Source organism: Cygnus atratus, chromosome 12 (assembly GCF_013377495.2).
Source record: "Cygnus atratus isolate AKBS03 ecotype Queensland, Australia chromosome 12, CAtr_DNAZoo_HiC_assembly, whole genome shotgun sequence".
Lineage (NCBI taxonomy): Eukaryota > Metazoa > Chordata > Aves > Anseriformes > Anatidae > Cygnus > Cygnus atratus.
In genome coordinates this window covers 18,952,444-18,979,377 of record NC_066373.1, presented here as the reverse complement: position 1 = coordinate 18,979,377, position 26,934 = coordinate 18,952,444, and the positions used below count along the sequence as shown (strand labels likewise).

General features: G+C 40.0%; 1 protein-coding gene across 5 annotated transcripts in view; it reads right to left on the bottom strand.

Moving 5' to 3' along the window:
* Positions 1–26,934, bottom strand: part of SIAH1 (siah E3 ubiquitin protein ligase 1) — a 71,386-nt gene that overhangs the window by 7,266 nt on the left and 37,186 nt on the right. The window contains exons 1-2 of one of the 5 annotated variants that reach the window (XM_035543178.2): positions 10,992–11,193; positions 4,387–4,448 (exon numbers count right to left, since the gene is read on the bottom strand). The exons of 1 other annotated variant lie outside the window; for it this stretch is intronic. The gene's annotated coding sequence lies outside the window, so the exon portion shown is untranslated. Of the gene's footprint in view, positions 1–4,386; positions 4,449–10,352; positions 10,447–10,991; positions 11,196–11,393; positions 11,405–26,934 lie in introns of those variants that run through there. 3 more of the 5 variants (XM_035543183.2, XM_035543176.2, XM_035543181.2) reach the window with 3 other exon arrangements.

Here is a 26,934-nt window from a genome sequence, read left to right as displayed (position 1 = left end):
ATTTTGGAAATGAGAATTAATATTCCAAATTCATTTCCAAATGAATTTTGGAAAGCATCACCTCTCCACCTCACCTCCTTGTCATACAAGGTTACTGTAATTTCCACTACCTTGTAGTGACCCCATCTGCCTGAAATTGCAGGTACTTATTTCTTGCCTCCAGAAAGCAGCTCTCTACGAACACCTCCTTCTAATAATCAGGAAAGGAAACCCCCATGGGTTTACAATCATGGGACCGGTCACGCTCTTTGTGTGGCTACATCTGCAGCGAACCACCAGACCCTAACCCTCAACATGTGTCTGATGCTATCGAGTCTGTCCTCTTGCACAGAATGCTATCACCAGTGAGTCACTGCTAGTGGGCAATCCAGATCGTCTCCAAATTCAGCACACGTTACGTAGCAAATGCAAACAGCACTATGTAAACAAAATCAGTATATTATTACGCCCATTAAATTATAGTGACCTGTTTCTAATCCAATACAAAAACTTGAGCCTTGGCCAGTGTTGTTAATATTAATCACTAATATTCTGGCATAGATAGGAGAATAGTTGAACATCCAGCCAGAAGGTGGCCTATTTCTAGCTGCCAAAGATTTTCTTCCCACCAACCTTATAATGTACAATTAGGAAGGAAGAACATCCTATAGAAGATGTACAACAACCACACAAAACGTGGCATTCATTTTTAAATGCAAAGAACTTTATCAATTTCAAGAAGCAAATAACCCATACTCTGCTAGCCTGGGATATCAGACTAAACTGTTGGGATAATTCCAGTCTTGCAATTAAAGATGAGCTCAGAAACAAAGTACACAGACAATAAATAACTAACTGATAAACCCCCAAATTTCATTCTAGAATGAAAACTAGAAATGTCTGATCAATAGCAAAAAACTAAGTTTTGCCCACTCACTGTACTACACCATCAGAGAACATCCCAGCTCTCACAGGTCTTATAGTAATGCTTAGAACTAAATAAGAAAACGTTTCTTTGTAAATTCAGACCATCAACAAATTATTATAAAGCAATATATTACATTTATCTCCCCCTCCTTTTGAGCTTGGAAGGAGAAAGCTAAGGGAACTATAAAGGACGTTTCTGAAAATTCAAGCTAGACCAAAAGCAACTTATCAAATGCTGCCACTAGAAAAAGAAAACAGTGATACATTAAACAAACTGGTATAAGCAACAATAGCAAAAATTATTGATATTTGGCAGTCTATTGGAATAAAATAAAGTTAGGCTAGTGAAACAACTTTTTCCATTACATATAGCTACAAATACGGAAGAAAAAGAACCATTCTTTAAATACAAATCAAAAGCAAATGCTTGCATTAAAAGGCTGTGGACCATTTCCACATTGGAGTTTACCATAGTTTTCCTTTTTCAAAAGGAGCAAATAACTTAGCTTGCTGATACTGCAGAACATCCCCACCTACTACAGAGGCATCAGGATGGTGATACAGAAACACTGTTCAAAGATGCACATTCTTGCACTGTACCTTAAGTGGGGCTCTGGGACCAAACCCTCCTCTTTTCTCAGCTCACCAGCTCTGTGTCCTCCACATCAATACCAGCAGGCAGCAGCCAGAGCATTCCTTGACAGAGGACACCTGAACCTCCAGCATGCCTGCACCTGGAACCTACAGCATCACAAACTACGGTTTGAATTCAAAACACCGCCTGTCCCATGCTAGACACCACACTGGAAGTGTTTTTCTGCAGTCTGCCAGAGCTTGAGCACAGTACTGCTGAGATAAAGCAGAAGTACTGATTTCAAAATAAAGATCATGGCAGAAACCACAGAACCTAACAAAATAAAGACAAACTTCATATGAAAATACAAACAACTCTACAGAAACAACAAATATCAGGGAAAACAGTTTTATTTTTTTAGTAACATTTTGTTTCCTTTTACTGTGCACACAGCACTACATCAGGATCCTCTTCCAGCAGTAACTCTGAACACTCATTTCTATAAATGCAGGTAAACAGTTACCTTTTTAAAAGTTCCAGGCTCAGCATGTTGCAATAAAAAGGCAGGCAGGCATACAGGGTGGCCAGCTACAAAGCAAGTTATTAACAGCACCAGAAAAAAAAGCAAGTTATTTTTCATGCTGTAACATATGCCACCACCCAGAAGCATCTAAAGCAGGAAGCATTTAATTCTGCTTTTTGAGATATCATAGCTGGACTCTGTATACAAGTTAAGAAAAACAACAACAACACACGAAACAACAACTCTGTAAGCATTAACAACAAATCCTACCAAGTGTGGCAATTTGGGTGCTGTGTTTCTGTCCTCGGTCTGACTTTGCAAAAACTATATTCTTCGCTGTATACTGTAATTGCCATGCAATATTGCATCACCATTCCTGTGTCTGTGGCAGACACAGGGAAGAGGGTGTGGTATGGAAGTGCCTACCTTAATTCAATAAAGCGCAACGAAAAGAAATACCTGTACTCTGAAGTGCTTTCACATGCAAAGTCTTCCAGAGATAACTATTCCAGTTCAAATTCCAGATCTGTTTTATGCTCAGTTACTTTCCTGCATAACTAAATAGGGAGCAGACCATCAAAATAACCAGACCTGATGAAAGAAAAAGTCGTGGCCCACAAGAGACCGATCCCAATGCAGACAGCTGCTTTGCAGGAGGAGGAGTCAGACCACAATTATGTATATAGACTATTTTTTGTAAAGATCTCTCTATTTCATGCATTGCATAGGTTCATACATATTTCCATCTTAGATAATAATCTATTCCTGTGATCTTTAATCTGTTCTGAATTGCTGTATGCAGGGCTGCACCCTGGAACACAGTGGAGCCCTCTGAAGAATGGGAACATGGCCTGTGGAGGGTGCATGGGAGGGCTTCGGGAACTGAGAGCAGAGATCTTTGTGCCACAAGGTACATCAAACATGAACATCCAAGTACCGCAGATCCCACAGCAGTGGCACTGGGGGCCGATTCACAGATTTGATTCTTTCCCATAAAAACAGATGTCCATCTGTACAGGAGGACTGAATCAAACTCCAGTGTTTTCAGTTTTCCCTTTTTCAGTCCCTCTTACCAACAACTGGAACTTTTAAATGATCTGAAATTACTAATTTATCAGAACTTCTGCAACCAACCTACCCAGAATCTCTAACTACCTCAGTCATTTTGAGGGAGAATTTGTACAATGTCTATATTTTAAACCCAACTATTTAATCTTCTGAAGTGAGAACATTTAGAACAATGACAGATAAAGACAACATCCTTACTTTCACATACACACACCAAATGGATAAAGTGTTTAACATTTCAGATGTAAAGCAACGAGTCCATACTTTTAAAATGGGCATTTCTACATTTTTAAAATAAAATTTAATACTACGGACAAGTAACTCAAAAGGAAAACTCTAAAAATCTAGGACGGGATACTGGCTTTTGTATTTTGATTATATAGTACAGGCAGAAAATAAAAAGCAGTGAAATTGTCTACTTTATAACAAATATATCACCTTAGTAAAAGAATTGCATAAATACGGTTGCATTTTCACATTCTTGATAGCTTTAAACCTTTCAGTATTTCCTTTCTTTAAACTTCCATTATCTACATGCCTTGTGTTTCTAGTGTCAATTCTCTTTAGTACATGTGCCTCCACTAAAACCAACACAGTTTACTTAAGTGACTTGTTTTTTCCCTGCTCATTAGTTTTAAATCAACTGTTTCTGTGGTACTGTAGCACAGGGATTCGACTGTCACCATTAACAGTCTTTTGTTTATTTTTTAATTAATTATAGCAATGTTATTTGCATTCTCAAACTTGACTACTGGTAAGTTACCACGGTCATATTTGCGTCCAGAGCACCAGCGCTGGCTGTCCGTAGCCCTGCAGAACATGCTTCCCATGAAAACACGAGTTAGAAGTGGCTTTGTCTCACAAATATGAGTGCTCTTCAGCCAGCATTATCAACCTGAGGCACAGCAACCATATGCTGTGAACTGCTGACTTCACAGACCACCACGTTACACAAGAAGATTCAGCATTCCTTGAAACCTGACAAGCAGAATTAGTGGTACTAGAGCAGTCTGCGGCATGGGAAACCTGCGTTTAGTTCCTGCTCTGTCACAAGTTTCTGAGTCACCGCAGGCAAGCACTTCCCTGCCTGTTCAAGGTTTTAAAACACTGTAAGTAGCTGCAAGTCTCAGACACCAATGCAAAAGGGAATGAATTAACACGGTAAGGATACTAAATTTACTCCGTAGACCCTTTTCAAATTTACTTCAGGTTAGTAGTAACTAAATGTTATTACGTGCTAAGTGACACTATGTTAAATTATTTTAACATCTCAAACTTTAAAGTCAACAATAGCCAAACTGCAATCACTGCTTACTTTCCAGAGAAATGGTCCAAGTCCTGTTCACATATGGAGGCTTCTATTCCTTCCAGTATTTTCTACATCAAGAGACAAATTAGAGATGAGACATTTGCAACACCCTTCTCATTAATTTTATTTTACCTAACCTGAAGACCTTCTTCCATCAACTCCACATCGACATTTTATGAAGAACTGGTAATAGAAACCTCTCTTTAGAGGAATCCTTGTATTACCAAAAAATTCTCTCAACTTTCCCTGTGAAGATCCAACAACCCAGCTTTTGAAGCAAATGATTCATATTCAGCAGAAAAAGAGCTCTCAGGCGAGAGAATTACATTTATTTTTTTATATTCCCATTAAATTTGCTTCAGGTTTTATCTAAATCACAAAACAAAATGGGCTATTTCATGTGTTCTTATTGCCTGGGAAATGCTTCATGGTGTACAAAATTAAAATCCAGCCATAATCACTCTGAAGTCAGGCTTGAGTCTGTATCAGAAAATGAAACACAAGATATTACAAATGCTTTGGAAATGACAGGCACAAATACATCTTTCTGCCACTTCATGCTCCCTTTCTCAGCACTTTCTAGATGCAAACATTACTACATCCTTCTCTGCAAAATACCATCCCCTCTTCTGTTACGTAGTTAAAGCAAAACTTAAGTCTATGTTGCAGTGCTTGATCTGGAACACCGAATCCTAACAATGACTCATTAAAGCTTAACTGTAACCTTTAGTATTTTTTTAAAGTTTTTCTTTTACAAGAGTGTTATAAAAAACGTGTTAGGTCAGAAGATCAAGCATTCAAGAATTAGTTAAGAACAGAGTTACATAGGCGACTCTCCTCTGCATATGAAGGAACAACCTGCATGAAACAATCTTTTCACCCCACTCAACTCTTTTGGCAGAAGAGCATGTGTATACACATGGAAGAACTATAATTGCACAAGGAACAGCAGTTTTTCTTTAAATTGAACACCTGATTTAAAATAAAACCGGGGCAGCAGTTGTTTTTGACATACATAGAAATGCTCTTAAAATTACTGCTTCACAGGTGCTGTTTTAGAAGAATGTCCATCTAAAGTTCTGTTATGAAATGCATACTTTTATTTGTAAAACATCATTTTTAATGGTATTAACGATATACTTGACCTAGCACAAAGCCAAACTAAAATTTTACAGTACACCATCAACATCTGCCAGCCAAATTATCCCCTAGTCACACCTGTGCAACCAGTCTTCAAATTACACCCTTGGCATACTTGCATAATCACACAGATATCAGCCACGGAGAGCTGAGCCATACACAAATCTAACTCTCAACTGCATTGACACTTCCACGCTCCAGAATGGGAGGAAAATTCCTGTGAATTGAACTCATTTCATAACTCTAACTTCATAACTCTATATATACACATATATGTGTGAATATTTTTCAAAATCAATATATACATAGAGTTCATAGTTATATATAATTCAGTAATCAAAGGATTAGCTAGGAAGAGCATTTTCACTGCTTTTAACTGTAAAAACTCACATCAATTAAAAAAATAGCTTTAATTAAACGAGAAGTTTACCACGTATACCTTAAAATGAGATAATATGTGTCAACACCCAAATCTATATAAAAGTATGCTGCAAATATGATCTCCAAAACAACACTAGATAAATTAAGAAGATACCTGATCCTAAGACTAGCAAATTCTGAGGCCCATGTCTGGTCAAAAAAAACCTACCACCACCACCAAAAAGGTCCATTTTCATAAACTGGAGCCCTGGAGTAAGGTCCAGGTGGTAAGCTGATACAATGAGTTATAGGCACTACTTTTTTAAAGAGAAAGTAGCAGTATTACACACTTTAAAGGCTATTAAATATCTTAATAGCACTTTTTAGAACTGCTCAGTTACATATTTGTTAAGAGCCTTCAGATGCCATTACAAACAATTACAGAAAATGGTTTATCTACAGTACAAAGAACAATCCACCAGATACAGGCTCCATGGCTCCAGACACGTGCACACAGTGTGTCAGAGTGCAATTCCACCATTTCTGCAAGAAACAAAAGCAAGCTGCCACCGAAAGGGACGGCTGTGCTGCCTGTCTTTCACGCACTGGTCTCCTCTCTCTTTAAGGTAACACATTCAGTAAAATCAGTCTTGCACAACTACGTGAGTGCTTACACTGGCACAAGGAAGACACCAAAAACAAGCTGGCAATAGAGGGCAAGACTCTGGGCTGTAAGCCTGCAATTAGACCGACCCCACATGCTCCTAGGAGAGAGGATGACTTCTCTTGCAGCAGCACTGGCTCTTATGTTACCATGCTGCAAGCTGTTCTGGGAAGTGAACCAGATAATAGTTACCCATTTCTCACAGGCGATTGATTAGTTTTCAACTAAACCTGGAACTGAAACAGGCCTGTTTCACATTCACGTTGGTGCCAGCTTCACTGCCAGTGATAACACTACTGTTATCGCTGGCATCCTGCACAGAGACTGCCTTCAGGTGCTGCAGAACCGTACCCTCAGTGCACTCCAACTAGCTCAGCACTACATCTTCTGCTACTTCTTGTCTAGCACTGATGTGTCAACAGCAACTTATCATGTCGTTTAGAAATAAAGCTATCTGACTTCAAATCACTACCAACATCACATCGTGGCATAAAGCAACATGTACTGAGATTTACAAACCAACTTTTAAACCGAATTATTTCAATTATCAACTCCTTACAAAATGTAGAAAACACAGAACCTCCTCTCATAACAGATCTGTGATACAGAGTCAAAGAACAAGATAAGCCTTTAAATACACCTACAATTCTAGGCTAAACATCCAGCGATTTTTACATAAATGAATTTATTTTCAGGCTTTCCCTCCTCTAATTTAACATCAAGTTGCTTTAAAATACTCCTCCTCTAGTCAAAATCTTCTCAATCTTTTGACAATCTGCACATTAGAAAAATTTAACATACAATTTTCCTTCATATATATTTTTCCTTTGACATATTTCATCTGAACATGTCTTTGAGAATAACTCTTAAAAAGTGTGACATTGTAAATGCTCCTCCTTGACAGCACTCAAAATACAAACACTGAAAAGCCACTTCAGTCTTTCATCAAAGACTAAATGAATTTTTGCTCTGCTTAGCTCTGTGTGTGAGAAACGTAGGAAAGAACGTCAAAATATGAATTTATAGATTTTTATACCACACACACCAAAGTTCAAAGAATTACTGTTTCATGTTAAAGGAGCTGATAACTACTTCTCTAAGCAACAGAAGCTACTGTAACACACTGCTTTTCATGTCTCAGGAAGGTCACCAATTGTTGTAAGAAAAGATACAAACAACTGTTTCTAGATGAAGCAAACAAAAAAGGAAATGGTTGACAACAACTGTCAGTAGGTGAATTTGCTGCTCTAAATCAATTTCCCTGCAGAAATATATCTACAGGGTTTTTTTTTAAATGCATTTCCGGATGCAAAAAGACAAATACAATTGTCACCATTCAAATAATATTTTACTTCCCTACTGAAAGCACAGCCCATCTCAGCTTCCATGCTCAGCTCTCAGCCCTATGCTTCTACAAAGAGAAACGAGTCAAAATCAGAAATGCACCATTTGGTTAACTGTAATTATCTAGCACTTTATCAGATTAAAGTACTGTGGTATTAGTAACCAAATCTCTCGTTACTCCTGTAATAGCATAAAGAATCACCATTTTATAGATTAACTCAAACAGGAGTATACTTAAAATAGTTGTCCAGGGCTTTACAGAAACACAGCAGGCTCTCTGGACTAGAACGTGTGTTACATGTGTGTGTGTATCTATATTTTATGAAGTGTGGCATAAAACTAGAGAGTATTAATGGTAGCATTAATGACAGGTTTTGTCTTCTTTGCCTAGCATAGCTCACATCTGAACACTGTGTAGCATGGTAGCAAACAAACCCAAGTCAATGACTTGGAAAGATCTGTTACAAACAGTTGGGTACTAAGAGAAAAAACTCAGGTAAACCTGCAATACCAAGTCACAGTGACCAGTATTTGTCTCTCTCTCTCTCTCCATTTCTAGTCCACCATGTGATATCATACACAGAGAACACAGACCCAAATTGCATTTCTGTCCTGACACTATTTAAGATGTTAACAGTACATGCACTTTGAAACAGTGTAAATTGCCTACAAGTTTTCTTATTAATGAAGCAAAACATTTTATTACGGGTAAAAATGTATTTACTTGCAGTGTATTTCTGCTAGTGCTAAAAGGGATATCTCCTACTATTTCTTTATTCCCACAACTATTTTTCACTTTTCTTAATGCCATTTTTCCTTAAAACAAAAAATAGCCAGTAACGTGATGTCCTGCATATACAATGTTCATGCTTAATAGAGTAAATTTCAGAGAAGAAATCCTGAACTGTGGGCCTTAACTGATGGCTGAGATAACTAGAGCTTGCTGGTGCCCTCACAGGATACTTCACTGCCACTGGAGCACTTAACCAGGGATTCAGGGAACTCTACACTCAACAGCTGGAAACACCATTTTTACCTCAGCTGTCCACAGGCTGGGAAGGTGCACCACAACTGCATAACCGAGTTCTTTACGTGTGTCCAGAATTTCAGATACTGTTGATTTACCTTGATTATTCTCGTTCAGCTTAGCTCCCAAAAATGAGACAACCACTAAAGCAAAATACCCAATGATAACATATTTGGCACAACTTAGTCCAACTTTTAAAGCTAACAGTTAGAAGAGCAAAAACAATGTTACAAGCAGAAAAATAAAACAAAGCTCTTTTAATTTACAATTAAGAACGCCACATTTCTCATAAGAGTTGTATGTATAGTCTTCCAAGACGTTTCATGTGAAGACCAGAGCTCATAGAACTGTCCCGCTCGATTTCTTTGAGTGTTCAGACCCATACGAGTTGCTTCTGATACAAACTCACCCATGCTCCCCCCTCTTGTGCATTACAAGCAGGTGTCTTTGATATCCGACTAGTACTACTTTCTCAATTCGCACTAAGCAGACAACAGCAACAATGCTCATGCTTCAGTACAGAAAGCACTTCTGCTATTTAAAATATTTACTTTCCTTAGTTCACACCTACTTAGCTGGAGCCACTGGATTTCTGAGCTAACTGCTCTAGTACAGTCTAATAAGACCTACAGTATGAGAACCCTACCAACACAACCGATAGATTAATGGACACCGTACTCTGTGCATGCTTTCAGGATGAAAATACTCATCATCTCATCAGTATTAGCATTCTTAGGTCACAACAGGCACCTAGAAGTATACAAGCAAAAGCTCTTACCCTTGTGCTTTTCTGCACTTCTCACTACTGTGAAAAGTGCTGAAGGTAATTACAAACGTGAGTTTCCACTGAAGTTTGTGTAATTATCGTTTCTAGCGCTCAGTTTCAACATCAGTGTTACAGCATAGAACAAGTGATAAAACCTGATCCGATCCAATTTTTTCTTTAGGTACGCTCCCCGAAGTTATTTTCTGCAGCAGATACCTAGCCCAGAGATCTGAATTTCACCCTAATATCAGCCTCAGTGTTTGAGCACCTGTACTCCAATACCCCAAATCTTGAAGACCAGCTTGAAGATCTCAGGACTGAGAAGAGCCCCTTCCCTTTTTCCTCCCCCTCTGGAACGCATCGTGCTCGCCTCAGAGCTTAGGAGGGAGATAAAGAGACAACTGAAACTATGTTCCTGCATGTGGAACGTCCCGTGTCCTTCATGACCTAGTCCAATTAGCTACGAGCCTCCTAATATCCACTCATCTGCCACCTTAAACAAATTAACTCACTTTATCTATTTATTTAGTGCATAAGTAAACGGCTCGTTACAGAGGGACGGCAGCGTTCACCAAGACTGCTTGAAATAGAGACTGAGAACACCGAAGAAATACGGTACGTTTTACAAGCAAAACGTGAGTTGGTAATACGTAAAAGGGCCACGAGCTCACCACTGGAAAAGTCACTTAGCTCTCCTCCCAGCTGCGTTGCGTTTCCCAACAAACGCTATTGTTTCCGAGCCGGGGTTAACCCAGAGGGGCGCAGGGGCAGGAGCCGCGGGCCCCCCGCCTTTAAACTCGCCCGGCAAGCAGCGGGGCAGGCGGCGCGGCCCCCGCCGGGCTGGAGCCGAGGCGGCGCGGCGGGGCAGCCGGGCCCAGTGCCTCCCGCGACCGCTTCCCGCAGCGCCTGGGCCGGGCGCGCAGGCCCCGGGCCGCCCCCGGCCCCCGCTGACCTTGGCCGCGCCGCTCCGCTCGCACAAAGCGCGCCCGGGCCGGGCCAGGCCGGGCCCACAAAGGGGCAGCCCCAGGCGCGCAGGCCCGGGCGCGGCGGAGCCTCGGCAGGAGCCGGGCCCGGCCTCCGCCCGCCGCACAATGGCCTCCCTCCCTCGCTCCCTCCCTCCCCGTCTCCACAGGCCCGGCCGGGCAGCGGCAGCAGCAGCAGCAGGGCCCCGCCGCCCGCCCGGGCTGCGCTTAGGCCGCGCCGGGGCCTCGGCCCTGAGGCTCCCCCGCGCCGGGGCCTCGCGCGGGCAGCGGCCTGCGGGGCCTCCCCTCCGCGCCGCCACCGCCACCTCCCCACCCCGGGCCGCTCACCTGCGGGCGCCGGGCTGGGCGGGACCCCGCTGCGGCGGCCTGGCTCCGCGGATGGCGACGGGGCTGCGCGGCTCTCGCCCAGACGCTGGTGCCCGGCCCGAGCCCGCGGCGCGCTCCCTGCCGCCCGACGAGACACCGCCACGGGGGCGCGCCAGCTGCGGCGGAGCTCTGCTGCCTCCCTGCCTGCCTGCCAGGCGCGCTCCCGAGGCGGGCGGGCGGACGCGCGCACCCGGCAGCGTCCCCGTTCTTCCTCCCCACCCCCGCCCTCGCCGCCCCGCGCACGCGCACCCGGCGGCGCCGCGCGGCCCGGGCTCGCCCCGCTGCCGGCACAGGGCTGGCGGCGCCGGGGAAACAAAGGCCGCGGCCCCCCTGTGCAGCCCCCGGCCCGGGCCCGGCCCTCACCCGCCTCCGCCCGCGGCCTTCAGCGGCCCCCGCGGCCGGGCCCGAGCGGCCGGGCCCCGGCCGAAGTGACGGGGGCGCCGCGGGGCGGTCGCTTCCACCCCCCGGCTCCGTGCGGCCCAGCAGCACGGGGGTGAGGGGCTGCTCCCGGCGCCCCCTCCCCGGGCCTTAGCGGCACGCTGGGCCCCGCTCCGGCGGCGCTCCCAGGGCGCGCGGAACTTTCAGCGCTGCGGTGGAACTAAATTCAGGGGAATTCCTGGCGTGCTGGGCACAGGGCCGGTGCTGCACCAGGCCCTTGGTTCGGCTACTGCAGCTATTCAGAGGTTTGCCAGAGGAGAGCCACTGTTTATTTTATTTTCAGTAAAATATTTAAAAATAAGTGTTTTTTTTTTTTTGACTGACCAAACACTTTCTTGGTTGGTTTAATTGGTTATCCAGATGGTTCTCCATACCCTACACACACATTTCAGTGACCAGACAGCACAGCTTTTTGTATAACGTTCCTACGTCAGCTCTGCCGATTCTGCTCTTATTCAGAGGTTTTTAGGACTAGCTTTAAAGCAGCTTCATAGAAGTACATCACTGTAGTGATGCGGCACAATATGTATCCATCCCCCCTTTGAGAACCTTCCCAAGCGTAGTACTAGCTATTTATTGCCAAAGAACGACAACTACAGAGGTAAAAGTTATTTGCACATACTTTTTTCCTGCACATCTTGAAGCTTTGCAGTGTGGTGGCTGAGCCTTTTGCTTAAGCATTCACAAGGAGCCATACACATGGCAATGACTGCTAACCCACCATGGGGTTGACTTATTGGATACTTAATACATCATGATGAAGTATTTCCTTATTTTTGTTCTGAATAAGCACACATTCCCAAAGGAACATGTTATCAATATTAGAGGCTTTTTTTCCAACTTCGATTTCAGTTCAGAGTAAGGCCAATCATTTGACGTATTTTTAAACATACAGAAGTTTATTCAGTACTGGAAACTTCAAAGGTAGTCCTTCATAGACAAAGAGGAGGAAAAAAAAAGCATCCCTAGCAGTGGCAATTAGTATTTTTAGATAGGAGAACCAGAATGCTTATCATTGCCAGCAGTCTGTGTGGTTTATTACAAAGTATATCTGTGGTTGAGGCTTTAATCCTGCAAACATGCACTAACATTTTGCTTAAAAAAAAAAAAGTTAGTCTCACAGTCCTGTATCAGATCAATGCCTTGCTGTTTTATAAGTATTATTAAACATTTGCCTTTCACTGAATAGAAATTACTTCCTTGAGCAGTGAAACTAATTAAGCCCAGTTTCTATGGGACTTTTATCCTACCTCTCTCCTCACCACAATATCCTCCCACTTTGCTCCTGTGTTCTTGCTGCTGAAATGCCTCCAGCTTCCCCATGTCTGAACCGTTCTCAGTGCCCGGCTCGCTCATGCCTGTAACTAACAGCTGCCCAAGAGGGAGCCACCCAACGCAGCTGTGTGCATACACCCACTGGTCCATCACCCAGCTCACCTCTTCGCATCTTGATGCTCTACAGCAGGCAGACCAAGGAGTTCACGTTCCCCTCCTTTCAAGAGGGCCCCGTATTTCAGCCTAGATCCACTATATTATAACACTTCTCAAGAAAGGCAAAAGTTGAGGCTTATTCCTCTCAAACTGGGGTGAAATTAGCCCACAGGTTCAAAAGTTAGTAGTGAGGGCTTAATGGAATGGACCCCGTAGCAAGATTGCATGGGCCCCATTACAGTAGGAAATCAGGGTAAAAAAGGGTCCGAAAGGCATGTTAAAAGGTCATATAATCCATCTTCCTGCTCCAAGGTAGAATCAACTGTGCCTTCTTTATTTCTGACAAATGTTTGTCTCAGCAGCTCATAAAAAAAAAAACTCCTGTAGTAGAAATTTCAAAATGTGCCTTCTAATGCCTGTTCTGTAGTGTTTATCTTCCTTACCATTACATTGCTTCTCCCCACATATAACCTGAGTCTCCCATTTTAACTTCAGCCCATTCATAGAATGCTTCAGTGAACACAAAGTTTTTCCTCTTCTCTATTTTTGAAGACTCTAATCTTCAGTAAATTACATCAGTTCCCTTCCATCCATAGGTCACCACTGCAAGGCCTCTGATTATTCTTGTCTTTTTTTCCCTGCAATGGTTCCTTTTATTCTTTTTTTGACTATAGTTCTGGGAACTGGACACAGCACTCCCACTGAGGCCCTTTTAAATGCTGAGTAATAAAGGCTGACTCTATGGAGACGCTGCTAAATCAGCGGTATCAGTCAATGTTATAATTGCAAATTGAGGTTATTTTTAACATCAAGTTTTAATAATTATTAATTTAATGAGAATTTTTGTATGCATTGTTTAGTAAGAAAAGAACTTATTGTCACTATGGAAGTGTACAACACCACTATGGTTGATAAAGTTATACACATGTAGACCTGTAGTCTAACGGGATTACCATGTTTCCTTACTAGACAAAAGCATCCATAAGTCTTAAGTTTCATACTAAGATGTAATAAACTGCTTTTTCCCTAAAATTTAGAAAATATTATTTCTTAAAAGTACTATTATTTCGTATTTATTAATTAAAATGGATAAACTGATTCACACTTTGTTGCTTTAATATTTTTGCAATTCACGTATATTATTTAATACACATGAGACTTTAAGTGGCATATAAATTATTAGTTTTGTGTTTATGTAAAACTCATTCTTTATTTCAAGATTGAAGATGATATTACCAACTCTACTCTCTAGATAACAGTGTATTAGCAACACATGGTAGCATTCTCTTGAGCTTTAGAAATACGATTGCTAATGGTTGCTAAACTGGATACTCAGATTTTGTGGCTGTATCTGGTTTCTTGGGCAGAAGCACTGCTTCTGAGCATTCGTAGTAACACTTGATCCTGGTAGCTAAGTGCCTAAGTCCTAAGCAAAGCAGCCAAAAATAAACTATTTTGTAAGCTTGCATGTAATATCACTGAAGCCAGCAAAAATACACATGCTTAAGTGAACTTTCTCCTTACAGCATTTTAGAGTCTCTAGAAGTAATGAAGAATTGATTTTCACCCAGTTTTGAATATCCCATTTTTAGTACTTTTTTTTGTATTGATATTAGAACATTCAGCCATTAAGAAAAATGAGTACATAGGTCCAAGAAAACACAATCATTTTGAGACTTGAGTAAGAGGAGTACCTGGAAGTAACATTGTACACTTCTTACAAATTTGTGACTACACAAATTACAAAAGAAGATCTAAGATAATCATTCATAAAAGTACTAAATATAGTATGATTTTACAAGAAAAATACTATCCTTCATATGGAAAATGATACATGCTATTTACAAATATAAAAATATTTTTATCCTTTTTGTCTAAACAACTAATATCTTCCTCATACGTATTAGCGCATTGGATGCATTAATTAGGATTTCTGCAGTCCATAATTTCCCAGTATCACAGAAACAAAAATGACAAACTTTCAAAGTTCATCTCAAACATTCAGTAGGGCTCTTAAAGACAATAATACTGATTAAGATGGAAGACCAGTTATTGATCTCTGCTATCTTTTTTTTTTTCCCCATTTATATTTTTCATTTCACAGGGTGCAAAACACCTACAGGTCCCAAACAGTTTGTTTAGGAACTTTCTGATGGCAAACAAACTCGCAAATGAGTGGAAGAATAGCACGACTACTTAGAGCAGTTCATTAAAAAATAAATAAAAATCTTACTTTTTCAGGTAAACACTGATATCTGTTTTCATCCGATCACACTTTTTCCACAGAAATAAAATTCTGAACTGACAAGAACTTCACAAAAAAGCAGTCTGGGGATATGCTGAAGACCTTCATATATAGAATGTTGAACTAAACATCATTTGTAAGGAAGTACAGATTCTCTGAAACATGTATGATATCCTACTCTTAACTGCAAAGCATCATACATGTATAGTATTGTCGACTCCTATAATTGTACTGATAAATACTTAATATGACAAAAGGCCCGTTTTTCTTCCTGCAAGGCTTTCTTTAACATTTTTGAAGTTGCTCCCTCAAATTTGGTTTCTACTAGAAAAAGGGAACAAAGCCTTCAAAAAGCACAAGCTGAAGTTTCAAAAAGTTTTTTAAAAAATCCCAAACTTGATAATTTAAATAATATTTCATTTTGAATCTAATGTTATGTTAGACTGGTTGGATTTGACAGTCCTGATGTACCAGTTGACTCCATTGGATATATTCATAGAAAACGTATGTTATAGTATAGTCTATTGTTAATTACTGAGCAGCTATGTACTAAGTCTTCAAACATTTAAAACACAGCCTGAAAAAATACCAGACTGTACTTAATAGTTATAATTGACTAATTTAACTGATCTCAGTTATTTTGTAGAGAAACATTTTCTGCATTTTATTTGAACTTCATAAATTTATTTACCATTTATGTCTTTTTCAGAATTTTTAAAAACCTGAAATTAAAAGAAGAGGAAGAAGGCAGTTTTTACAGAAAGATAAAAGGGAAGATAGAATAATTTTTAGGTTAGCCATAGACACAGAGTTAGGGATACATAAAAACAATCTTATTAAATTGGAAAAAAATGCTGAATGCTTTTAAAAAGTTATTCTGGGGAAGAAAAGGTGCCTTTACACTCTTTAAAATCAGATATACATATTACGGAAGCATTTTCAGAACTGTAGATTTCATACAATACCAGATCTACTAACTCTTCAGAAGCACTGTATAGTTAATGTAAGACTTGCCCTTTTACCCCAGCCTCATCCTTTCTGGTAACAGCCAGAAGCTTGACATTTTGTAGATATCCTAGCATACAGAAAACATAGAATTAGCTTGCACATGTGTTTTTTTCTTCCCTTTATGTAATATTTATTTAGAAATAAATCTTAAAAACCTATCAACTAATGGTAACTCTAGCAACTCTGATATGTTATGGAGCTTCACAGAAATATTTGTGATCATCATATCTCTAGACAATTGTTATCTTGCTATTTTAAGTGGGAAACAAGTGGCTGTCTGCCCATATGGGTGAAGTAATTCATCCAAATTCTGCTTTAGAACAACAAGCTCTGATTTTTCAAGACAGTAGTAGTACGCTATTAGCGACACAAGAGCCAACACAAGCACTGTCCTCCTGAGAATCAGTATGAATCCAGAGAGAGACTTAAGATCATCAAATTCTTTTGCAAGAGTCCATAACTAGTCATTAGACAAAATACAATTCCAGTCAGCACTGACCTGTTTTAGATTACAACTGCCTAACTAAATTTAAAAGCCTTTAAAACCAATTAAAATCTCCCGAATCACCCAGTTCTTATATATGTAAATGTGCAGTCTTCATTTGACTCCTGAGTAAAGAAAGAAATGTGTAATTATATAGCATTTAAAATTGTTTAACATTGGAAAATTTCTGCGGACATGTAGCACACAGAACTATATATAAATTCATAACTGCATAACAATTCAATAAGTCAATTACAAGATGAAAAACTGATTTTAAAATAACATGAAACTTGCATAATAACTTTCTCTCATTTTGAGATTTAAATGTCTGTAGTAAGGTTGAACAAGATAAGGTGTTTTTGAGGGTTTTCTTTGGCAAGGTTTTTGGAGGTTATGCCTGGGTGGAACAAATTAGCCTTGCACCATGACCTAAGAACAACGTAACTGGGCAGTGGTAGGCAATTAGAAACAATACCAAGAAATAAGCCATCTGTTAAACAAATAAATAAATCTGTTTACATCAGAGACAATTACCAGATCTATTCTTTTTTTTTTGACAGGCAAACTGTATACACAGATAATCAAGTGCTAGCTAAAGCCTAAATGTTATATATAAAGTTCTGAACCAAACTCAAATACCTTTAATTTAACCCAGAAGCAAACAACAAGCAGTGTACACAAACATCTTCAGCTACTAGCACAAATATGTAATTTTTCCAAGAGGTGCTGAGTCCCATACTGAGCTTCATTATAAGCAGTTCCTATCTGAATTCTTGCAGATTTTGTTATGTTATATTGCTACTCATGGTTCAGGCAAACAGCCAACATTTAGAGCCTTCCTAAAACATTTCAATCAGGAGGAGACCTGTATAGGATTTAGGTGGGTCTTTGGCATAAGCCTATTTATTTAAGAAACTGCTTCTCTGAACATACTGAAGGGAAAAGGAGAGCGGCAATGCTTTCCTTGCTTACAAATTCTTTTTGTGCTTTTGTAAAATACTTCTGACAGAGGCTCATGGCTCCTCTTCAAGTTTTCTGATAAGGAAACACACGTTAATCCCCATTTCTATGCTTGCAACCAGTTTCCTGAGGCACATGATTAACACCTCGCTCCAGCCCTGCCACATTTACCAGTTCCCACTGTTCCGGCTCTCCCACCACACATGAATGTTGCATTGTTCCTGTTTAGCCCTTACTTACTGACTGTGCCCAGGCCCATGACTGAGCACAGTCACGAACATTTGCCAGAATAAGAGCACTTTGAGAACACCTCCAAAGAAAATGGTCATGCTTCCACCCCCCACCTTCCTCTCACCATACAAACAGGGACAAAATGTCCTGTTTTTCGTTTTCTTCATGAATCAGTAAGAATGAGAGCACCAGCATGGGGAGGCCTGGACAAAGCAGTGAGGTTTGCATTCAGCTTTAAGGGAAGGGAGATTAGGGAAGTTTGGTTTGTCCTCGTTAGTAACAGTTTTTCAGCAGACCTGGGGTGGGCAGCAAGATCATACACTACAGTAAGGGTCACTTGATTCCCATTCCTGTCCATGCTTTAAATGTGTTTAGAAATCATTATCATTCACAAGAATGTCTCGTCACCGGAAATACATCAGCAAGTCACGCACTGGCTAAATATAACACCTTACATCAGGTGCTCTGGAAACAGTATGAAGTCAGGGTCTTTATCACTTTGTCATGCAACATTCCTCTTCATTTTGCTGGGGGTTTAGTCTGAGCAGACACCACAGAGAGCGTAATGAGGATTACAGAATCGGAGGGGACGCCTCACTGAAGAAGCTGTGGGCCACACAGAAATCTGATTATGTGCTTTATCCCTGACACTTCTGATTTACCAGAGAAGAGGGAAAATTACCAGAGACAATATTCTGTTTTTCACACCTGAGAACAGATAAAGCTTGAGGCATTATAAAGTTCTTTGATACATGTGCCTATTTTATACTGCAATTGGGGTTTTTCACGCTACTGTGATACCATTTACCATCATAGCACTCCTCGTTCCCAGCCCTTCCCTTCTGCCAGTACTGCACAGGAAAGCTTTTGACTCACAGGCTTCCTTTTACTCAGTGAGCTCATTAAAACACCGTTATCCCTGGGCTCAAGTGATTTATTTTTTTTTTGGAAAAAAAAAAAAAGCGTGCTTTTCAACAATATAATTCAAATAATATAATATGACACGAACAGGTTAGCCATCCCATTTGGTGTGGTGACACTGGACATAAATAACACCACTAATGTTCTCCACTGGATTTTTATTATTATTATGGTTCCGTGTGTTTTATTTTTTTTCATCTTTTTTTCCTCAGTTGTGTGGAAAAGACATCTCTTTGGTTAAAGTGAAAGACTTTTTTTTTAATGATTAGGCTTCATCCATTAAAGATTAAGCATATGCACAAAAGCAAACCTAAAATTATGTACACTCTTAGATAGCTATAAATAAATCTATGCTTGTTTTGATTATTTCATGCATTTGCTTAAAATGAAAAGCTCTCGGGAAGATCATACATTTACAGAGCTGCCTGAGAGAAAATTTATAGCTTGTCAGCTGCATAAAGATATCATCTTCCAAAGTATTTTTGGGTGACACGGTAACAACATTCAATAAGATGTTAAACAGAAATCCTTTGCTAGCTCTGCCTGTGTTCACTGTGATACTGTTTAGAAGTTTATTTTTATTGAAATGAAAGAAAGTACATCATTTGAAAATAGAGAAATACACTTTTTTTTTTTTTTTTTTTAATTATGGTGCAAATCCTGCCCTGTTAGCCCAGCGGGGATGAGGAGAAGCATTATATAGTACATCCATTGCCACATGGATCCCACAAGCCAGGACTGAATTCCAGCAGGCACACCCCAGGGAGGCACTTCAAGACATGATAAGATACCGTAACCTTGTCTGCCTGCACAGCCTTACATACAGCGCTAGGAAAACCTACAGTATCAACATCTTATTTTAAATAATCTGCAATTGAAGGTATATATCCAGCAGAAGCCTGCAACAGTCTCAATTTTTCTATTTCTTAATGTATTATTGTAACCCATGCTTCCTTAAATATTTATGAAGGGAGTACCAATGGAAAAAAATAATTTGTTCAGAAGAACATAAGCTCTACAACATGGGAATTTCTTGCTGCAGAACTGTTCTTGCTGCTGACCATAGAAATTTTGGAGTAGTGGTAGGGAAAGCTACTGCCATCGCAACAAAATCAATCATCTCTGTATGTATCCTAAAGTACGCTACTTGGAGACCAATTTCAAATAAATTAACTCCAATAGTTTCAACAAACGTGTCTGTCCCTTTAGTCATCACATTGTAGACAATTTTCACAACCAATAAATTTCATCTGTGAGCTTCCAATAAACAACCCTTGTAAGTGGTACAAACACAAGCCCTGGAACGTGACCTATCCTGGTAACCAACCAACACAGCGTCTTCCCCAGCTGCACACCAAAGCAGCTGTAAAACTGCTTTTAGCAAGGAAATAGGAGTTCATACGAAAAATTCAACTAATTTTCCTCATCAAAATTCTCCTCATCATTGACTCTAAAGTTCATATAGTGCTGCATCTAAAGTAATTTGCATTTATTTAGAAGAGAAATTTCCGTGCATTCCTGAATGGTGGAAAGAACTTGATTCCAACTACTACATCTGCCACCTCTCCTCATTTCCTATTTCATTTTGACTATTTTGCACCCTTTTGCAATGACTGCTCTCTTGCAGGGTTTTAATCTACTGTTCAGGTTCAACTGCTAGAATTGCGCATTGTGTTTTTCAGGGTTGCAGATCTCCCTTATTCTCCTTAGCTAGGAATTCCATTAAGAACTACATTAAGCTATGGCCACTTTACCCTCTTCCTCTTTTTTACTCCATTTTATGGTGTTTGCCATAAGCTCCCCCTTTTCTCCCACTATTGTCATCACCTTCTCGATTGCTGACTAACAATTAGACATTGAAAAAGCAAAAGGGTATCTGGGGTTGCTACCAAGGAGAAAGTACCCCTGGGAATGAAAACCACCCAGGGCTGCTGCATCTGCTGGATTCTAATGGAAATGAATTTAATTTATCTAGAGGATAGACACTGGGCCTTATTAGTGCCAGAGGCCATCTGAAGTGTGCACATGTTTATAATAAATCCTCACAAACTATTTGAAATTTCATTCATCTTTGGAGCTTTCTAGCTTTGATATAACATGGTGCTTAATGAAGCCATAACAAAACCCTTTCACTATGCAATTTTTTTTTTTCCAATATGGCTTTATGCAATGCAACCTGGCTACCAGCACCAGTGAAAGCTGTGTGGCCGGGGTGGACACCTGTTTATGTCAGTAGTGCTAAATACACTGTCTCAGCAGCCTAAGCTTGCATGCCTCAAACCCGTAACAGTATTTAAAATGCTATACCCAAGACCTGCTTACCCTAAACAGGGTGATAAAAAGATTTCCTCACACCCAAGAAAGGAAACAAATTTCTACTGAGTTCATCAATACAAATTAAGCACGGAGGTTATCAATTACAACCTTTCATGCTGATGGAGTGGAAAAAGCAAGCAAAAAGTGACTCTAGCTCCTAAAATTCTTCACCTGAGAGAAGCACTTTCCTAAACCATTCCCAGTTTATTACCTTAGCCATTTCCATTTTCTTACCTTGAGTTTTGAACTGCAGTTGCAATGACAGTGCATTTTGATCTGGCCTAAGGGTGTTAAAACGCTACAGAACTAGCTAACTTCAGACAGAAGCCCTAAGAAAGGCTAATTTCTCTGCTTTCCAGATCAGTTGCCATATGCAATTTTTGTGTAGCAGAAGAAATTAACTCAGACTAAGTGCGATAACTGTGCTATTAGCCATACAGAGAAGTTACAACGATAACACAAAAATATCATCTGACAGATGTTATTTCTTACTACAAAAGAATTAACTCCAACATAAACTACGAGTAATGTATTCTGTATGCAGTATATTGTGTTAGTACAACATTCATTTAGGCAGGCCTTATCTGGGAATACCCTTTTTAATGTGCCCCCTTTGTACATGCTTAATACACACAGTACCAATCTTCCATATTCTAGACTACCCCAAATTCAGATAGTTAACAACAGAAGCAGAACAGGACTTGGAACACTGTCTCTATTCCTAAGAGCAGATTCTGTGTGTCCCAGGGGAGGATGGAATAGTTGCTGCACTTCCCCAATTGCAATTTTTCCTTTGTTTCCAAAGCATGCAGGAAAAGACCACCGGCACGTTTGATTTGCTACCTCGACAGTACCCACAAGAGGACTAGGAAAAATCCTACTCTTCATGACTGTAATTCATGGAGTAGCCCAACTGAACAACCATGACACTAGAATGCTGGTGGACTACTACTCATCCTTTTGGTGTCACAACTGAGACTACACAGGGAAAAGCAGTCAAGTAGCCCATGAGCAAGCACCATGGCTAAGGCGTACATACATAGCTCAGATGCAGATGGCTCAGTTTCTGTGATGTAAAACTGAATTCAGTTTTTTCCCCCTCTACAAATGGCAACTGATCACCTCTCAAATTAGAGGATGCTAAAGTGTATTATGCAAAACCACATCAACTGGATTTTCAGATATCTTGATCATGCTTTCCTACTTTTACTTGCATAGCCTTAATAATATCAAGACCAGCTTCACACCAGGCTAAGTTACACAGCTAATTCTTCTTTTATTAAAAGCACCCATGCTTGTAATTCATAATCATATGCCAGGGTTGCAGTATGCCAGTTTTTGAATGAGCATACAATTGGAAGGAGAGTTCCTGCCCCATAGAGTTCATTATATAAGATGTAAGAGAGAGAGGAAAATTCAGCCAAAAGAAAGTGGCAAGACAATAAGAGCTAGCAATATAGGAAGTAGTTACAGTATACTGACATCCTGATATTTATCCTCTATTTTGTAGGTGTGACAAAAAAAGTTTACTGGGTTTTGAATGAAAACAGTTTTGCAGATGTGCAAAACCTATTTTGAAGCACAAAAAGCAAAACAGAAAAACATGAATATTTTAACTGAGTAATTAAAATAGAAATGCACAGATCATACTGTGTTGAGATTACTGAAGGAAGTATTTAACCACTCAGTACCAGAGGTAACAGTAAAGGACATGCTGTGAATGGATTTAAGAAGGAGGATAGTATGTTTGTTTGATGCAATATGTAAAACAGAACCATATGATCTCAGAAAGAGATCATATTCCCAAAGTCACTGTCTAGAGGGGGGAAACACATTTTAGCAAGACAGACAGACAGCAGAGAGAAGTACCAGAATATGTTCATCTACTATGAAGCACAGATGCATGATCTTAAAAATACATTTTTTTTTTCCTGGCTGACATACCATATCCATTGAGAAGCAGTGAATTATAGTGCTGAGAGTCAACCCTCCCAGTGTGGCTTTGGAAGGCATTTCACATTCACTAGTTACACATTTAAACAGAAGAATCCCCTGGCATCACCACTGGCTTACACACAGCTTCACTTATACATACTCCATTCTTCATGAGGTGCCCCCACCAGCCATATAACATTACCTAGTGGAGAGAAATCAGCAAGACTTCTCTGCTGTTTCTTAGTAAGACAAGGCTTCTCTTTCCTCTGGGTCCTACCATTTCCTTTTTGCTACTTTATGTCCTGAGGCACAAAAGAGCAGCAGCTGTCTTTCATTGTATTCGTCTGCTGGCTGTGGGGAGTAGTTTTCATGCTTGATGCGTATAAGACCATCATTAGGAGAGATCCATTTTAGCCATAAAACCTCTCTCTGATTTGGGAAAAGATAAGGTTATTTCTTTGGTTACATGTTTGTGTTATGCCTTCTCCACTTGCTGAAGGTCTAGGCTGAATTTCATCTTCTGCAGAAGCAGAGCTTTGTATGTTTATGCTTCTGCATAAACAGTTACATAGAACTTACACAGGAGCGCTTCCAGCTTATAAAAGGCCTTGGAATTCTCAAAGCATTAGAACTGTGTGAATAGCAGGAACATTTGTACCCCATTTGTGCTACAGGAACACAGCCCTTTGCTGTCTCTGCAGCAGACATACAGGAAGATTTGAGGGCCAAGCATGAACAGATGAGCTATAGCCAAACAGATCTCCCAGGCTAACTCACGCATTGCATCAAGAACTGCAGGTATTTCTGTCCCTCTGATGGTGGTGCAGTGGTGAACAAAAAGCTCTGCATTCTACTTCCAGTTCCATGGAAACTGCTGTCATAATTCTTCTGTAAATATATGCCAACATTCCGAGCTGTAATTCATGGAAATTCTCCCATGGACTTCAATAGTTGGTACAGAAGATCTGAAAGCGTTAACAGTGTTCATCAGTAGTTTGGGGCATTAATCCTGTCTGATCTTCATCAATTCAAATGTAATTGGTCAGGCATCAGATCTTCAGGAAGCTCTCCAGGTACTTGCTGATAGTCCTCAGGAAAAGTTCTATTTTATTATATTCCTTTACTGAAACATTAGCAACAGAACTGCTTTAAACCTTTTGCGCTTTTCAGGGGAATTTCTAACAAACCCTGTGTTAGAATCTTAGAATCTCCATGGCTTTAGCAATTTGAGCCTAATGAACAGACTAATTGCTCAAGTCTTTGAATCTCTCAGCTGGAAAGAGATTGCTACCTGTAATTTAATTTATTAACTGTGCACATACCTTTAATTCTCTGTAGAAATTAAGTAGAGGATAAGAAGGCGAATAATCTTTCAAAGCCATAAATTTAAGTGGCTATGAATTAACTCCCTCAGTTACCACATAATCCATCATATTTTGCTTCTCTTATCCTCACGTTACAGAAAAACCTGACTAGAAAAAAAGGAAACAAAGAGAACTTGTGAAAAAATAGTTAGGACCACTGACACACATATCTGGATACGTGCAGCAGGAAATTAAAATCATTGTCACAGGCAGGTTTTCACCTACTAACCTTTATAGGGAATTTTGCAGGCAACTTCCTATTTAGAGAAGAATAGGATATAAGAGTCTACACAGTGAGAAGGGACCTTCCAAGCTAGACTGAGACATTGTACAGGGGGCCACGTATGCTCCTCTGTATTCCAAGACCTCTGTTGAAGTTTTTGCAAGTCTGCATTACTTGAGAAATGAAGAACGGGGCAGCATCTGCACCTCTTGCCTAGAGCATAATTCAAAAAGGAAAATAGTATTCTTTTTAAACACACAACTGAAAAACTTACAAATGATGAAATAATAAGGTTTTGGACTTTATATATCCTGACCATGGTCTCCTTTCCAGTGACCATAATCTAATTTCACCCACAGTAAGATTTGAAGTAATTTCATTACTAGAGAGGTAAAATATACTGCACATCTGTAAATTAGTCATGAGGGATAGAGGGAATATTTTCATGTGGCTCATGAAGGAAGATAGGGTTATGACAGACACAATTACTTCCCACTATTGAATAGTGCTCTCCAGTTCAACATATCCAGAATTTTCTGGCTACACAACACTTACAGCTCGTACAATGACAACAGCTCACAGTACAAATGAGTTACTCCTTGGTAACAACTCAGCGATGTTACAAAGGACATGACTGTCAGACTATCAAATTCCTCCCTCACAGAAGGGCCATAAGGCAAATCTTCAAATCTAAGCCAGCATTCAAGCACGGAGGAACAAAAAGCATACCCTCTCAAGTCTTCAAGGAAACATGGAGTCAGTACTTATCAAGACACAGTTTTCTTTGAACATTACAATGCTTGCTATTGTCTTATTTTAACTCCCCATATGGATTCGTTATAACCATTGTCCTCCTTGCTCTGTGTCACCATTCTAATCCCACAGTGACTGTGATGCTGCTCACATTCGGTAATTACTGTACCACTCTACAGTGGAAGCGTGTTAGATTGCCAATGTTTGTATTGCGATTCACAGTGCAAGAAAAAGGCCACAAGTGAACTTTATCTGCTCATCTGTCACCAAAAATTCTGAATCGCATGTCAGAATTCTGATTTTCCCCCAAAATACAACTTGTATTTCTTCAATATTTTTCAAGCAGTCTTTTCCCCCTCCCCCCCCAAAGCGGATGGGGTATCAAGGGTTCAAAATGTAAGCCAGGGTGGATTCAAGCACACCATGCAAGAACACCTAATCTCTCAGCATCATGCAAAGCAGACAGATTCAGTTGTGTTACGGTACAGATAACCTTCTCCATTATTCCAAAGTAAAAAGTGTTTGTTTAAATATAACCATAACAAATGCATATTTCTTCATTTTATAAGTCAAACTGAAGAATATTTAAAGCATTGTAAAAATTATTATTAGTAAGATAAATGGCATTTTCCTCTTAATGTGTATTGTGTGTGCTTTGACACGATCTGGGAAACCAACCAGAAGAAGAGAACTAAATAGATTTATTTACACGGTGATACGCTGCCAACAAGCACTGGATACAAGGGCTAGAAGTCAAGTTCCAATCCTCTGAGTGAAATCCACAATAGAAAACGATGTCACCACTTCACTTTTTCTGGAAACATCGTCTGTCTTTTTTGCTACCCATTTGTCAGCACTCCATCAAGCTTCTGCCACTCTATAGTAAACTGTTAGCTACCTCAGATTATTATTAATGTAACATCTTGCACTATTTGGCTTGATAATTTTGAAGCCTCATTAGCAAAGGTTACATCATTAGTGAAGACAACTCATTACGAAGAAAAGCTGAGCTTTTGTGAAATTACTATGTAGTATAAATTATATTAGTGATACCAATCAAAGTACATCTGCACTTCGTACAACTGTGCTTGTATTAGGTATTTTGTCAGTATGAAGAGAAAGCATAATTATCAAACATTCACCCTGTGAGCAGTGAGATCAATAACGTCTGGTCTCCTGTCCGGAATTCGAGCACTTGGGACATCTGACCACTTACTATCACAAACATAGTAAGAACAACAAAAACAAACAAAATAAACACCACTTAATTGAATACATTAGCATAAAATGCTTCTTAAGGAAACATACTCAAGACACTCTGCTCCTACCACCAACTGCAGGCACCTGTACGTGATACACACAGGATAAAAATAATAGAGATCTATGGAAATGCCTGCCATCTTTAGCATACTATGCTTCTACACTCCGCTGCGGACACAGCTTGAAGCCTAGCATTTACTTAGATTTATTTTTCAGGGATTCTAGGAAGTCCTAAGAGGACCTCCAGATGCTGTCAGAATGCCTTCAATTTATTCTGAAATGCGTAAGCCAACTGCACTTCAATTGCTGCTAAATGTTTTCCACCATTCTTCCCC